The 14357-nt window shown below is 38.0% G+C and overlaps 1 long non-coding RNA gene across 1 annotated transcript; it reads right to left on the reverse strand.

The window, feature by feature from the left end:
• Window positions 1-4341: 4341 nt before the first annotated feature.
• Window positions 4342-5349, reverse strand: LOC306985292. Its single transcript, XR_013794783.1, has 4 exons — window positions 5324-5349; window positions 4980-5060; window positions 4840-4887; window positions 4342-4357 (listed from the first exon to the last, which is right to left on the reverse strand). It is a non-coding gene; the product is annotated as an uncharacterized lncRNA (long non-coding RNA).
• Window positions 5350-14357: the final 9008 nt, after the last annotated feature.

Here is a 14357-nt window from a genome sequence, read left to right on the forward strand (position 1 = left end):
TAAGACTTTTTGAGCAAAGCAAGTATGTTACAACATGGCTGAATAGCCATCGCTCTGCCACGCAAGCAAGGAGGCAATGCACACATATGCCTGAGTACAAACATATTTGGAAAGCTTTGTAGACTACCAGGCTAAAACCCCCGGATTGCGGCCAAATAGGTGCTCGTTGCGCTCGCAGATTCTCGCTACTAATAAACTAACAAGTAATATATTTTTAAAATGTGAATATTAAGTGGTCTTTGATCTATTTTTAACATTATGATATATTTTATTTAGCCTACCAGTTTTTGCTGAACGGACATGGACAGCCAGCCCGCATGTATTTCTGCCCAATTTTCTGCACATATGAATTGGACAGCGAGCTTAAGCGGGTCTCTGATGTCTTGCATGAATTCATGTGATGTGAGAAAACTTTTTTAATTTGTTGGTCAAGGGTTGCCGCTTGTCCAAAGATATAGTAATTTGTGCATGTTAAGGCGTTGTGTTGTGTAGTACGAGTGTTGCTAAGACAAAAAGACGACAAACAATAAGAAAACTTGTTGTGTAGTGTCAGCACCATGGCGATTCATGTAGAATCATAGTTTTGCATTAGCTTATAGAGGGACAGTGAAGATGTTTATGATGATAATAAGGAATCCACCACACACACACACACACACACACACACACACACACACACACACACACACACACACACACACACACACACACACACACACACACACACACACACACACACACACACACACGATATGTATTTTCCAAATCAACCAGCCAGCACACATAAACACTCAAAAACACCCACAGACACATACACATTTTACAAATTCTTATCTTATCATACAACAACCTTTTTGTCTATATTCTTAGCTTGTTACAAAATGTGGATTTTTTTCAATGTCTTTAAGAGTAAAGTACATACTGTACCTGTTTAAACTCTAGTTCATAAATGTGGTTAAAATACAGTTTTTTTTATTCGCTTTGGTACTATTTTCACAAGTAAGGTGTACATTTTCAAAACTATTAGTACAAAAATCTACACTGATCACTTGTACCACGGCTATTCTATCTATCTATCTATCTATCTATCTATCTATCTATCTATCTATCTATCTATCTATCTATCTATCTATCTATCTATCTATCTATCTATCTATCTATCGTTGTGGTAATATTTATGAGCCACCAGATGGCGCAGTTGTCAATACTTAGAACACGGGTCTCCAACGCTGCTCCTCGAGGGCTACCATCCTGCAGTTTAGCTCCAACCCTAATCAAACAGCTAATGAACCCTCAAGTAATTACTTCAAAACCGCTAAAAAGTATGTTCTATATAGTATGAGTTACTGTAAACAAACATATATTATATATTGGTAGGACAATCTGATAGGGTATTTTGCACAGATCATCCTACCTATTTATTTCATAACTGTTACAAACTAGCTAGTACTAAGCCTCTAGTTTGGACTTTACGTTCCAGTTTAAGAAATAATGAACGGCTGGTGCAACCCTACCCTGGTGATGAGCTCATGCCGACTGAGCGCCCGCATTCCTCTAACCCAACCCTTTAGGATATTAGCCCAGCTCCTCATGCTCTCTCCTCCATGGTTGAGTTGTGAGCCGAGCACGGAGAGACTACATGTAAGGGTTTTCATGTAGACACAGATCGTTGTAGATTACTGACTAGGTGATTGGCACCAGTGCTGCTGCTGTCTTTGTGTTTCATGTGCATGGCATTACAGTTTTTCTCAATTGCTAAAACACAATTTAGGAAACCTTGCTCCATTTTCTCAAAACATTAAACACAAAACCTCATCTTCAAGCACTATTTACAAAACCTCTGACTCCTCTTGCAAAATGAAACTTTCGCCTCAAAACAGTTTTACCTGTGTTCAAAATCAAACACTGCTCTCAAATCATAAACAAAGTGATCAAAATGATATACACTATCAAGCAGTCAGTAAACAATACACCAAAAAATAGAAAACACATTGTTCAAAACATGTAGTTCTCAGGGAAAAGTAAATTTTTAATCTCAAAACAAATTTCATATTTTTCCATCATTGTCTTTTGATGAACGAAAACATGTTCTATCATAGTTGCTCAAAATTGATCAGATATTACTACTCTGCTTTGCTCTTTGTTTTTTTTTGTTTTATCCTCCTTGTACCCCTATTTTTACAGTTCTGTACCCTGCATCATCTCACAAACTTGTCCTTTGTCTCTGTGATACTGTAATTATTGTTCTTTGTTGATATGAACCTGCAACCAGTCAAAAATCTATTGAGCAGTCAGTACTGTTAAAAAAGTGGAAAGCACAATGTTCAGGGCCACACAATTTGTTCATTGTACAGTATACAGCCTATAATGCACTGTACTACAGTATACAATACTAAAAGGAACAAAAATCAAAGGAGTAAACATGTGATCAATGTGCTTCTTCTTGTCTTTGGGCTGGGTCAGGCCAGAGCACTTCATCGACATCATAAGCAATATTGTCCCTCCTGAGGCCCTCTTCCTCCTCTTCCTCTTCCTCGTCGCCCACCTCTCATACACACTCGTCCTCTCACATTGTTTCTGCTATCCATTCTCAGACTTTCTCCTTCTCACCTTCAACAACCTGTTTGCTCTTTGAATTGGCTTATATTGGTTTGTGTCACATCATTTGAAACAGGTTAAATCAATTTTGAGTGGTTGTGTTTAATCAATGACAATTGTTCTCTATTTGTATTTGATTGTGTCCACTTGTGTTTACCAGTATGGATGACATGTGCATTAGAGTGCAGAATGTGTTTTGAGAATGAGAATGTGTTTAGAGTTTTGCTGAAAAGTCTAAGTGGCAAATTGTGTTTTACCATGTGAAATGGTTTAAGGTATTGACAACAGACTGCACAATTAGCTAAATGAGTTCAGGCAGCTGAGAACTTTGTTCAGCCAATGGGTTTTAGTGTTTTAGCAATTGAGAAAAACTGTAACTTATCTATGATTGCATTTTAATGCTCATTTACATGAAACACCTTCAGTTACTGCTCTTTATCACCCCAGCGTTAGTATAACCCAACTTGTATTATGCTCATGACAGCACCGGCAATACAATAATGTCGCCACGTCCGCCATTATTAACCACAAGGCACGGGCAAGCTTGCCACTTGTTGCAACGTTATGCGATAGTGCTGGCGTGTAAGATGGCATGATGGTGCCAGTGCTCACACTGTGGATATCACATAATTACCAAAATATTTGAATTAACTACAATGACTTAATGTTATGAAATAATTTAAAATAAGACCTTTGGTTTAAATGCTTACCTTCACTGTCAAGCCGCAACCTCTTACTATTTTCAGGGCCTGTTGGACAGCCTTAAGGAGCAATCTGAGGTACTCTCTAGTTGGACCACCACCGTCCACAGCCCCCTCTGCTTCTTTTGTATCATCAACAAAAATGACATCCAGTCTTGCTCCGAGGTTAAATCTTCGCCGACTAAAAGCCTGAACAGTGCTTCTCAGTGTGTTGTGGGTATTGCCTTTGTAATCCCTTACAACATTGATCTGATTACTAGTGGGACTATCATCATCTATCTTGGCTGAAAGGCGACTCAGTATTGTTTGGAGGTCGGTCCTGGAAAATAATATTATTATGAATGCAAATGATAAATGATGACATAGTATATCAAATGGGATACATGTATAGAGGTGACTATGGGTTAACTGAAACCATAACACTTTAATTCTCACTTCTGGGCAGTCTTTTCCTGCTCTGATCGAGGGGAGAACGATGTCAGATGTTCATTAGAGGTCCTAGGTTGATCCAATAGGCTGACAGTCCCGGAAGAATTATAATCATCTTTATCATGGTTGTCATTGTCATCAGGTGTAAGAATGGTCTGCATAAACTGATGAATTACATACAACAGTAAATGACAAGTGACAAATGACAAGCAAAAAAAAAGAAAAAAAGTATAACATTTTGTAAATCTACCTCTGCATCTTCGGAGGAAATCCACTGGACAAAAAGTGTGGTTGGCCCTCTGATATTTCTTTTAAAAATGGTTCCACATAGGTAATTTCTAAGTGGTGGTGATAAGGCTTCCTGAATATGGAACCATTCTGTAGCATCCTCCACCTCTCCAATAAAGTCAAACACTGCCTATACATTTTGATTAATTCACATTTAAACAGATTAGACTTTGCACGCCAAAAAAACACAAAAATAACTATAAAACCTTACCTACCTTAATTGATTCCCTTAAAATAAATGTCCTGGTCCTCATTAAGCCACTCGGATATTTTACTTTTAGTGGCACACCATGAGCAAGTTCAGGTAAACTCGCCATTCACGCTCGTCTCTCATCTATAGCCTAAAATAATGTAGGTAAGTTTCTGAATCAAACTGTTATAACAAAACAAAATACAACAATCTTTTTTATAGTAACAAACTGGCAACTGCCCACATAACTTTGAAAGAACAGATATTAATTTACAGAGGCGCTACAGGATCTTCACCATCCTGTCTACATTTATATAAATGTATAGTCTCTCCCAATTTCTGTGGTCTAGGTGTGCCTTGTAGGTCTAGGTGTGCCTTGTCACAACACGTAATAAAATCAATTACCAGGACTTTGAATTACTCCCTTTCTCTCAATGCCTAATTTATCTTTTAATAAATATCCAAATACTATTTTCTCTATGGTGATGCTTTTGTAGAATTATTCAGCTTGTAATTTGCTTTCGGTTATCTGCTAAGCATATACTATGTAAATACACATAAAGTTATTACAAATAAATATGTAATATGTCTTAAAAAGGCACCAACATCCTGATTTCCTTTACTTAGACTAACCTTTCTGCGTCTATTCTCAAATTCTTCACTATTCATCTTCTGAAGTTCCTGAAACAAATTCAGACACTGTGTAATCTTTCTGTCTGCATTACAATGCAATGTCATCAGGGGATGTCTGTTATAAAGTTTACCCTACATACTTTGGCTTGATCTGCTATCAAAGACTGATTATATTCCTCATCCTGCTCCTCACGCATCCTCCGCCATTCACTTAAAGATTCCTGACAAAAATATAAAAAAATATTAAAGACACTCCTAAAAGCATCTACCATAAAACCTGGACCACATAAATGTGGATGATGCACAAGACCTCTCTTCTTCAGTTTGATTATAACATTATATACAAAAAATAGCAAAAAGTTTTTAGAAAAAAAATAAGAAGTGTTTTGAAATGCTAATATTGTGAACCTACAAACTGAATTTATGGCAGAAGCAAATGTTTGATGGTAAGACAAGCTCTTAGCAATCCAAACTTGAAGTTTACCATGTCTGTTTTTTCCTCTGTTAAATTGATGAACAGTTGGTTAGTATTTTCCTCAGGGGGTGACTGGTTGATGAATGAATCACTGTCTGAAGAATGTGCCTTTAGGTGTTCGTTCTCTAGTGTTGGTAGAAGGTGATTGGAACATTCAGTCCTTGGCCTTCAAAAACATTAAATTAAAATTTGTTTACCTAATAAGAAACTGAATATTAAATCGACCAGTCAATGTTATCCATACCTGCAGCTCTCAATGTGAACCTTAAGTTCATTGAAATTGAACTTTTTTTCACAGGTAAGACATCTCTCCATTGGCCCAAGCATGGGAGATTTACAGACAACCTTAAAAAATTCAAAAGCAATCTCAGAATTTTAGATAACAAATTCAGTTGTCTAAAATGTAATAAGCACATATTAATTGAATTTACTCACAGAACTGGACAGTTCTATGTCTTTTTGCATAGGACGTATGTAGATGACAGCATGTCCCATATTTTGTTTTAGAGTCTTAATTGTGTATCCTGTATTTGGGAAAGACAACACCACCAGATTCCTAGATCGGGTCATGCCTGATGTTTTTAAAATCTCAAATCCCCCACAGTTACCAAGTTTTGGATATGTAGTTAGAATGTAGTCTTTGAAATCTTGTGCATTATTTTCATCACCTGTAAAAAAGAAAAGATAAAGCAAAACATTTTAGAAGCAAAACTTTTGTTTATAAACAAAAACGTACACAATACCCACCAAGAAATGTAACTTTTTTCTCTCCTAGTCGTGCAGCTTCCAGTTCCTCCCTTTCAAATTTAGTTGGTGCAACACTTTGTGTCATGCTACTAAAGCAGCAGAAAACTCTTGTGAAGCTACTGCGATGTCTTGCAGAACGACTACGACAACTTAAAGGTCTCCTGCTGGCTTCTGCTCCATAGCTTGCGAAAAGTCTATTTACTTCAACTGTAAATTTGAAAACAATGTCAATGTAAACTTAACACATAACAATGACATTTTAAAAATGCTTTATTTAATGTGCATGCTTTGTTTATTTTGAAATATAACGTTGAAAAAACATATGACAGAAATTGTTGTACGTTATAGACCTTAATAGACCTACATAGATATCCCACAGGAATTTGTGAGACTACAGCTGTGTTTGAAACTACTCCCTATCTCCTATATCAGTGTATCAATACAGGAACTGTGCAAGCAAATATCACCTGCAGAGACGATTGTGCGTCAGTTTGATGACGACTGAGGTCATGTTGGGCAAAACACGTAACAGCTACTTCAAATCTAGTGTGCAAAACTGATTTTCATTAATGCTCATTGCTTTATGTGTTTGACCTGCTAAAATCCTGATTTATAACTGCGACATGATCTGACAAAAATCACCATACCTTGGTTAAAGAGCGGCAATATGCAGTGATTTTGGATATTTTAACGCACAGCGCAGCATCGAAACAAACGACGAACAAATCAGCTGCGGTAAATTACGTTACGGTCAAGAGTCAAAGACACCAACAGGCTTCTCTCGGCCAAGACACCAAAGAGAGACGATCATGTGCCGAGAGAGCAAGACCTCGTGGTCGCGTATTGGCGATATATTTTTAAAGTCGGCATGAAATCAAAATTTACCCTATTTACTTTGTTAGCGGATATTACTAGTCTTGTGGTGAACGATTAATCCGTGCAAGTTAATACACGGAAAAAAATGTTTAACTGTTAACGTATCGACGTTGGTTGTTCCTGTTCCCGAGTACCGTTGCCCTGTTTGTAGTATTTTGAGTTAGTCTGTTAAATAAAGCGTGTGCTGCATTTGGATCCTGCCTCATCTCTGCTTCAGTCGCACCGACGTTACATCAATATTCCGTTTCACTCGGAAATGCGTCACAACACTTGAGAAAAGTCGTTTGCAACTTCCGGTTCACGCAGACTTTAACTGGATGTAAGCTAAGGCTATTAGGCCAAATTTAGGACAAAGTTGATTCGTTAGCAACATTGGTTTTGTGCGCGCCTGTGAGAGACTAGGCCAGGATGGAGCGGGTGTCTGACTAAAACAATACACCATACGTAGGCTACGCGACAAATGCCTCGTTTTAATAGGTCATATTATTTATAACATCTCAAATGATATGTCATAATATTGGCATAAATCATATGTGAACAAACACATTCGCATAGAGACGAACAACAAAATTTAAGAAAAGCAACTTTTCTTACCGTCCACTGCGTTAACGTTATGTCCTTGAGCTCCAGATGGAGTTGCTGTTCGGATTGGGACATTGGAATGAGAAGTTGAACCATCCACATCATTGGTGAGTTTTCTTAGAATATTTGCGATATCTGCCATGGTCCTACTTGCATGTTTTATACACAATAATTACGTTCAAGACGTTAAAATGGCGCCACAGAAGCATATTAAGCGGGACAAAGTATTGGTCTCTCTAACTGTCCAATGACAGTGCGTGTTACATCTACAAGAGGGAGACAGGCGAAAGGTGATTGGTTGCTCCCACGTGTGTACTGTCCAATGGCATTTTATAACTCGATGGACAAATGGATAAAGAAAAGCATTTGGCAAATAGATAGAGAAATGGTTTGCCAAATGCTTTAAAAAAAAGCGATTTAACATGTGCCTTTAAAATTATTTATTAAAGTACTTTTTATTGTTTTATTAATCTACGTTTAAAAACATGAATTAAGTAAACAATTTTAAATGTGTCTATTTATTTATACATTTAAAATGTTTTTATTTATTTATGGTTTTATGGTTTTATTGCAATACATTTAAAAACACGAATTAAATAAACAACTTTAAAAATGTCTATTAATTTGTCCATTTAAAAGTGATTTATTTATATACATTTTTATGTTTGAATTATTAAATTGATATATTGATTCTTCATTTTATTTTTAAGTGGCACTCCTGGTCCTCCATACATATATAGCAGTATTCAATTTTAAAAAAATAAAGAACTGTTCATTTTTACTTCATAGTGACTTTAAAAAACAAGATATTTAATTTCATCTAACATTACACCAGGTCTGTCTGAATACTCTGATTAGCTAGAAAGTGTGTGTTGAAAGAAAGTAGTTCGTTCAGTATAATTTCCATTTTAAATCAATGATCTGACTTTATTTCGACACACATAGGGTGCTTCTCAAACGGAAGGCTGTATCCTAGTGAGCTTGCATTTATCGGCAGCCACGTCATCAAGGCTATCTCAATTTGAAGACTCCTTGCATGGCAGTTTTTTTCGTGCCACTTTAGCTCCAACACATGGCAGTTTCTAGAGATCCGGAATATCCTGATTAGCTGGTTCAGGTGTGTTTAATTAAGGGCTGAAGCTAAACTCTTTATGGAAAATGGCCCTCGATCAACAGGTTTGGACACCCCTGAAGTACACATTGTATATTAGGCGATTATAGTATTTCCTTGTGTGACAACGAATGTACAGTACCTTAGTAGGGTACAACCGCGCTAAAAGTTGCATAAAAGGCTTGGATTTTTGGCTGTTCCTTGATGCGATCACAGGCAGCAGCGCAAAGTTGATTCTGTGCTACTTTGATCTAATATTTTATGGTTTTTTTTAAAGGTGCAGATTTAAGTAGCAAATGAGAATCGCTAAAATTATTGAATAGAGAAAAAGGTCCTCTTAATTATTTTCAAGGTTTTGATCAAGGTATTTAATCCAACAGTTTTTAAATAACGGAAGAATATGTAAAAGTATGGTATTTTGGGTAAAAGGCGCCCTTGCTGTTGGGGCTAAAGCCACAGTAATTAACATGATAATAAATATGTTAAACGTATTGCACCCTTATACATTGTATTACGGTATTGACTACCCATAGTTTTATTTGGAGGTATACTGTTTGTACGTATGACGCTACATTTACGTCACATTTTTTTCTAAGTTGAGACAAAAGTGAACTGATGTTATTTTCAAGTGAAGGTTGCTAAATAAAATGCTACTAAAAGGATAAACAGCACCCAGCAACGTTTCGTTTGTTTTTCCTACATGCGAGTGAAGGTGAATGGAGCACTCGGATGCTCAACAGGTTATGCAGTCACGGAAACAAACGAGCGTGAGTAAGTCAGACGCGGCGTATTACGCGTTCTATGAAGCTAACGATAAAGCTTAAACTGACGAGACATATAAGAAGAAAAGTCAGCTATCCTACGAAATGGTGAACAGAGCTGTAGGAGTCATGACAGCACAATATTTGTTTGATGGATCCAAAGATAAATATGATCTTTGGGAAACAAGATTCTTAAGCTATTTACACACTCTAAAGTGAAAAGAGACTATTTTGTATGAGCCAACTGGTGCTAACGAAGAACAGCTAGCCGAAGAAGGACGGAAGAATGCTGATTGTTATGCTGAACTTGTAAGACTGGTAGATGATAAAAGCCTATCGCTGATAAGACATGGAGTTGCTGACAATGGCAGGAAAGCCCTAAAAATACTGAAAGAGCATTATTCAGGGAAAAGCAAGCCACGGAAAATAAATATGTACACATCGTTAACTCAGCTACGCATGGTAGACAACGAGAGTGTTACAGTCTACTTAATAAGAGCAGAGAACATCATCACAGCACTGAGAGATGCAGGAGAAGCCATGAGTGATGGATTAAACATAGCAATGATTCTCCGCGGATTACCAGATTTTTTCAAGCCGCTAGCCATCCACATAACACAGAATGAGGACGACGTTACGTTCACAGATTTTAAGAGAAGACTGTAGATTTACGAAGAGGCTGAGAAAATGAAAGGAACAGAATCCACGGATAATGTGAGTAACAGACATGACAAGAGGTCCTGTCAGGTACCACACTAAAGAAAGAAAAGATGAAGACAAATGTGACATGTTACAAATGTGGAATAAAGGGATACAAAGTGATAAAATGTTACGAGAGAGTGGTGCAATTATTGTACAAATAGTAATAGTACAAATAGCGGCGTTCCTGTGCAAGAAAAAGGGCGACCAAGATGCTGTCAGAAAGGTTACAGATGAACACGATAATGACCAAGACCATCTCTTCAAAGCTGAGCACTCAGAATATGAAAAACCGCCAAACAAATGAAAGATGAAAGGCATCATGGTAGATGCTGGAACGACATCTCATATTGTGAGCAACATCAGAAAGTTCAGAAGTTTTGATAGCTCATTTCAACCAGAGACTCATTAGTGTAATTAGCCGACGGAACGAAGTGCAGCGGAATGGCGCAACAAAGAGGAACGGCAGTGATTTATCTCCTAGATCAGGGGTTTTCAAAGTGTGGGGCGCACCTCCCCAGGGGGGTGCCAGAGCATACCATGCAGAGAGTGGTAAAAAGTATAGCCTAATAATTCATTAGTTTAAATTAATAAATGTAAAAAGTTACATTTGTTATTATTCTTAAAATAAGTCCTCGTTGACTTGATGCCCAATTCTGATTTGTTACCTTTATCTGATTTCTTGACCGTCCGAACACGTTCTTTCAATTTTATCCGATTCATGTTACACTTGCCATCTGAAACATCGCGCATGCTTAAAGGGTTAAATTCTCTTGCACAGATGGACAAATGCGAAATATGCTTGATGCTAGCTCTGTGATATGCAAAGTTCGCCAAATATCACCATGATTTTGAGGTGGAGGAGGACGAAAAGTGCCATCATTGCAGCCTGCATATGCTTCAGTTATTGTGTTGTCAGGACTGGCGGCAGCATATGCTTAAATATTGGTTTCAACGAGGAGCAGTGAGTCTGAAATTTTAGGATGAGCAAGCCAACCTTTGATATGTTGATATGATATGTGTCAACGTTTGTCCACATTCCTCTCCTACGATGTTTCGTCGGGCCATCTATCCCTTTGCAGATGCGCGTCGGGGTTTCTCTCGTCATTTAACCGCCTCAGAGAATCCGATCTGCCTGTTTTTGCCAGTCACATTGGCACATATCTGATTTATATCTGATTTATTTCCACATATGAATGAGGCCTGAAACCGATCTCGAAATATCAGAATGCATGCGTTTTTTCATGTTTACACGGTCATAGAACACTGTGTGATCTGTGTGAAATCGGAATTGGGTCACTGTCACATGTCTGTCCTGTCTTGTTATGCACATGGGTGTTTTGTTATTTTGGGGCCATGTGCTCTTGTCATTGTCTGGTCCCTCCCCCTTGTTATCTGATTATTGGTTTATTTGTCCCACCTGTCCTGCTCGTTACCCTCCTTTGTTTGTTCCCCTATTTAGCCTCCCTGTGTTTGTAGTCCTGTTGCTGGTTCGTTTGTCTATGTTCCCTGGTGTTTCTTTCCTGTTTAATGCCTGTCTCGTTTTCCCCCCCACGGGGAGGTTTTGTTTGTAGTTTTGCTTTTTATTTACTTAATAAACATTCCTTTTTTGCACTTGAATCCTCGCTTCACTTTTTACCGTTCCGTGACAGTCACATTTCACTGATAGACAGTGTAAATGAGGCCTAACTGCACTTTTCAGCACTTTTTATGTTAACACAAACAATGATAAAAGTGAGGAGTTAAGAGTCTGACATTGCTATTTGTGTTTTATTTTGTTTTGTTTTATAAATTAATGCGCCATTGGGTAAGTTGTGTCAAAAGGAAGGCCCACTGTCTTAGACTTTGAAAACCCTTGTCCTAGATGATGCTGGAAAACAGCAGACTGCACAGCTATGGGACGTGCTATACAGGCCTTCGTACCCACATGACATTTTCTCGGTAGCAAGAGCAACAAATGGAAGAGCGACAAAGAGGAGACAGCCACTTGATTACCAAAATGGAAGCAGGTTTGATATCCATGAAAGTGGAAAATTGTACTATTTGCCAACACTAGAAGAGGGCGTTGGCCAGTGCAAAGTGTGTCATGATTTACAAACCTGGCATGAAATTTTGGGACATTGTAACCATGAAGATGTACAGAAGCTACAATGTGTAGTAAGAGGCATGGAGATAAGAGGAAACAAAGTGAGACAGGAACAGCTATGTGAAGTGTGTACAAAAGGAAAATTAACGCAGACCAGAAACCGGGAGACAGACAGAAAGGCAAAGAAACCTAGAACTAATTCACACGGATCTGGCCAATCCCATGCCAACAGAGCAAAGAAGGACACAGATATGCACAGTCGTTTACAGATGACTATTCAGTTACTATGTACTTGTATTTCTTGAAAACTAAAGGTGACACAATACAAGCTACAGAAAAGTTTTTAGCTGACATTGCACCTTCAAGTGCAATGAGATGGAGAAATCAAGTGCATTCGTTTAGATAACGGCACTGAATTCATGAGTCGAGATTTCCAAGCGCTGTTGACAAGGAATAAGATTAGACATGAAACATCTGCGCCTTATTCACCACATCAGCGGAGAGAGGATGGAGAACACTCTTTGATATGAGCAGATGCTTACTGATAGAGAGTGAGTTACCAGATGAGTTGTAGAACTACTCTAACTATCCTAACACCGAATAAGTCCAAAAACATAGATTGGTGAAGTTCACAACAAAGACAACCAGTGAAATAGAAACACAAACATCTGAGACACACACATGATATGAAAACATGAGTCCAAAGATATTCAGGAGTGAAGTCAATGCTGATGAAAATGTGGAGGATGAACCAGATCATGGTTTTCAAAGTGGTGTTTCAGAGATTTTGCCTGGCTTATCCCAATCAGTCAGGTAGAGCTACAGAAACCATGATCAGAAAGAACCCCCCAAGAACCAGGAAGAAGCCAGCTTATCTACGGGATTTTGAAATTGAGGATGCAGAAGACAAACTGCAAACATGCATAGATTTGTGCTACAGAGCAGTACCGGTAAGTACCTCAAACATACCAGGATGCCATAACATCAACAAAATCCAGGCAATGGAAGGATGCTATGGACAAAGAAATGCGATCATTGGAGGAGAACAAGACCTTCACACTCACTAAATTACCACCAGGAAAACAACCAGTTGGAGGATGATGGGTTTACCCACTTAAAAGAGACGTTGACGGATCTGAAAAATACAAGGCAAGATTCGTGGTAAAAGGTTACAGTCAGAAAGAAGGGACTGACTATGATGAAACATTCTCACCCACAGCTGATATGACAAGTGTGAGAGTGGTTATGCAGAAAGCAGCACAAGAAAACCTGATCTTGCCCCAGATGGACGTTGAGACTGCTTACTTGCATGCACCAATAGATCACGAAATCTATATGGAACAACCGGAGGGTTATGAGCAAAAATCAGAAAAAGATGGTATGTATGGAAGCTAAAGAATTCTCTCTATGGCCATAAGCAATCTGGCAGAAACTGGAATGCTGTGTTACATGTATGTTTGACTGAGAACGGTTTTACAGAACCCAGCTGACAATTGTGTACACAAAAGAAAAATCCGATGGGAAAGTAATCCTGATTGTATGGGTTGATGATTTAATCATAGCTGCTGACAGTGAAAGTGTTCAGGAAAGTGTAAAAGGAATACTTACAGAAAGGTTTAAAATGTAGGCATAGATTTTGAACAGGCAGAGGGTCTAGTCAAAATGTCACAGGAAAGATATGTGAGAAGAATACTAGATCGTTTCGACATGCAGAACTGTAAATCTAGGAAAACTCCATGTGAAACAAAGCTTGATTATACAGAAAACGCTGAAAAAATGAAAGAGCCAAAGACGTTCAGGGAGGCACTGCAAAACCCAACAAGTTAAGCTAACTCATTTCATTTGAGGGAACTGATTACCTCAATTCAATTAAGTTTATAAAAAACAATAGTTATGAGTACTAGTTTAATCGAGTCCACTAAAACAATGATATTTCTTAATACACAATTAAACTTTACACTGCAGTTAAATACTTTATATAGCTGAAACTTCATAATGAGTAAAAACAGTGAAATTGCAAACTTTAAATGAACTCAGAGCACTTGCAGTTCCTGCTAGCTCACAATATCACATGGAATCACATACAGAAACGATTTATTTAGCAATAAAACATCCATCAATACATAATTCAGTGCTGATGCAGTCACTTTTTGAGTATTAAAAGGAGAATAACTGGGGTGT

Source organism: Phoxinus phoxinus (assembly GCF_949152265.1).
Source record: "Phoxinus phoxinus genome assembly, chromosome: 2".
Classification (NCBI taxonomy): Eukaryota; Metazoa; Chordata; class Actinopteri; order Cypriniformes; family Leuciscidae; genus Phoxinus; species Phoxinus phoxinus.